The following is a 3443-nucleotide window of genomic DNA, read 5'->3' as shown; positions in this document are numbered from 1 at the left end:
GTTATTGTTATATTCTGAATTCTAAAGATATCTTAGAATATCTTGTAGTTTTATTATTTCTATTATATATATTATATAATTATACTAAGTATCTTTAAGTAAATATATATCGAATACTAATATACAACCTAATAGAAATAATAGAACCTACTAGAAATAGAATAAAAAAATAGGTACAAGAAATGCCAAACTAAATAAATGGACTTATTAATCTTTCAAAATAAAATAGATGTATTATCATAATCTCCCTGTTAGATTTATTATTCTTTTTGTTCTTTTTGTCTTCTAATAGTCATTAATAAAGAAAAAATTTTATTCCATTAAAATTTTATACAAAATTGATTGGAATCTGATCCACCAACAGGGAATTTTCGGGAAATGCAAAACGATGCAAGACTCTCTATAGATCTATATCTCTATTTGAATTATCTATCCATATGCAAGCAAGAGAGGAAAAAAACTTTGTTTTATTTTTCTAGTCGAATTTGAACTTCCCGAAAGCAAAAATTCACTTTTTATCTTGTTGATAAAGGTTTACTGAGTAGTAAACAAGAATATCGATAAAAAAATGATTCTAAAGAAAAATGAATTTTTCAGGGTTTTCGTTTAATTATGATAAACTAACTGTTTTATTTGATTTCATTTTTGTTCAAAGGAAAAAAAGCATGGAGCTGAAATAACTCACTCACAACACCTTTTAAAGGATTACGTGGTACAATTGCATCCAATAAGCCCTTACGTAATAAAGATTCAGCTGCTTGTGAACCTTCAGGCACGGCTTTTTTCAATGTTTGTTCAATTACTCTTTTACCCGCAAATGCAATATAGGCATAGGGTTCGGCAATAATGATATCCCCCAACATACCAAAACTAGCTGTCACTCCACCGGTAGTAGGAGATGTAAGAATTGATATATAGAATAACTTTTTACTTGATTGATAATCACATAAAACCGAAGAAATTTTAGCCATTTGCATCAAACTTAAACTTCCTTCTTGCATTCGTGCTCCTCCGGAAGAACACACTAAAATAAGAGGTAAACATTGATTGGTAGCATACTCGATCAAACGAGTTATTTTTTCGCCTACTACGGATCCCATACTACCCCCCATAAACCGAAAATCCATAACCCCAAGGGCTACCGGAATACCGTTTAGTTGACCTGTACCAGTTTGAACAGCGTCAGTCAATCCTGTAGTTTTTTGAGCAGAGTCAATACGATTTTTATAAGGTTCCTCCTTCGAATGAAATTTAATGGGATCCGCGGAGACCATGTCTTCATCCATAGGATTCCAAGTACCCGGATCAATCGAAAGCTCGATTCTCTCTGAACTACTCATTTTCAAATAATGTCCACATTGTTCACAAACATTTATTTTGACTTTCTTATACATTAATCCATAACAATTGTCGCATTGAATCCACAATTGATTGTAGTTTTGAGTTATATCGAAATCCTTAGAACTTATTAAATTACTACGATTCCTATTAGTTCTTATCTTGTAATTTTTGCTTTCACGAATCTTTCCACTTTCACTACAAATGAAATTATAAATGTAACTTTCATTGGAATTATTACTATCGCTTAAAAAGTTACTATCAATACAGATGTAAGAACGAAAATAAGAATCAATGCAACTATTAATGTAATTAGTACAATTATATTTAGTATCCTTAATGTAAGGATCATAGTGCAGATCGTTGTCACCTTTAGATCTATTATTCAGATAACTAGAACTACAATAATTATAAAAAAAATTTTCTAGGTTACTAAAATCATTGTCAATCTCAAAATTTTGTTTTTTTATATCAAAATATATAGAATAACTATTCTTATTACTATCCCTAACAAAAAAGGTGTCATCCGATATGAAATTGCGAATGTCCTTGGAGCTAACTAAAAGATCAACATTGTTGGAATAATTAGAACGCTCACCCCAAACATAAAAGTTTTTATCCATATCATATATAAAACGGTCTTGACTTATAGTAGTCTTTTCACCAGGAGCAAAACTATCCATTGCTTTACTTCGTTCGCCTCTGTATTCCAATTCTCCCTTAGAAAACATAAAATTGAACCACGATTTTTCCATAGAGCTTCTGGCCTCTATTTAAATGAAAATACAATAACAATAGATGAATAGTCATTCAATGAAAAAATTGAAAAATGCAAAATTTTTTTGAATAGTTCATTTTCTATTCAGAGTAAGCAAAACATATCGATGCAATTGCTAAGATTATTAAGTAAAAGTAAAGTAATTGAAATTAATAAATTTCAATTCTAAATGAAAAAAAGGATTTTCTTATATTGTGTAAAATTCTCATAAAAAAAAAAAAAGAAATATTTGTTCTTCGCTTATGAATATAAGGATATGAAGAACTTTTTTAGTAAAATCTCGTATACTAATATAAAATAAAAAACGTTTTTTTATTCCAATACGGAATGAAAAGAAAAGGACAACATGCAGGATGGGGTAGAAGAAGCGGGGATACTTGGTTCAAGCCCTGACACGCAAGAATACAACACTCCTAAGAATCCATATTTCGTATAGGATTNAAACGGTCTTGACTTATAGTAGTCTTTTCACCAGGAGCAAAACTATCCATTGCTTTACTTAGTTCGCCTCTGTATTCCAATTCTCCCTTAGAAAACATAAAATTGAACCACGATTTTTCCATAGAGCTTCTGGCCTCTATTTACATGAAAATAAAATAACAATAGATGAATAGTCATTCAATGAAAAAATTGAAAAATGCAAAAAAAAAATTTGAATAGTTCATTTTCTATTCAGAGTAAGCAAAGCATGTCAATGCAATTGCTAATTGCTAAGATTATTAAGTAAAAGCAATTGAAATTAATAAATTTCAATTCTAAATGAAAATAAGGATTTTCTTATATTGTGTAAAATTCTCATTAAAAAAAAGAAATATTTGTTCTTCGCTTATGAATATAAGCGATATGAAGAACTTTTTTAGTAAAATCTCGTATACTAATATAAAAAAAAAGTTTTTATTCCAATACGGAATGAAAAGAAAAGGACAACATGCAGAATGGGTAGAAGAAGTGGGGATACTTGGTTCAAGCCCTGACACGAAACTTAAAAAAAGAATAAAAAAATCCTAAGAATCCATATTTCGTATAGAATTTCTTGTGGACACTACAATACAAAAGTGTAGTTGTGTTTAATCTTCTTTTTTTTTCAGATTTTGTATATCTAGATTAAGTATGTATCTATCAAAAACAGTATATACACTAGATAAACTCGGCTCAATCTTTTTTTTACTAAAAGGATTGAGCCGAGTTTAATTGCAATTAAACTAATAAAACGGACGTGAATTACTAATCTAATTTCTAGTCTTGGCCATCTAATTTATCGATGGTTGGGAAGTTAAATGTGATCTCCTTCCATACTTCACAAGCAGCAGCTAGTTCAGGACTCCAT

Source organism: Camelina sativa, chromosome 16 (assembly GCF_000633955.1).
Source record: "Camelina sativa cultivar DH55 chromosome 16, Cs, whole genome shotgun sequence".
NCBI classification, from domain to species: domain Eukaryota; kingdom Viridiplantae; phylum Streptophyta; class Magnoliopsida; order Brassicales; family Brassicaceae; genus Camelina; species Camelina sativa.
Note: the sequence above shows the minus strand (reverse complement) of the source record.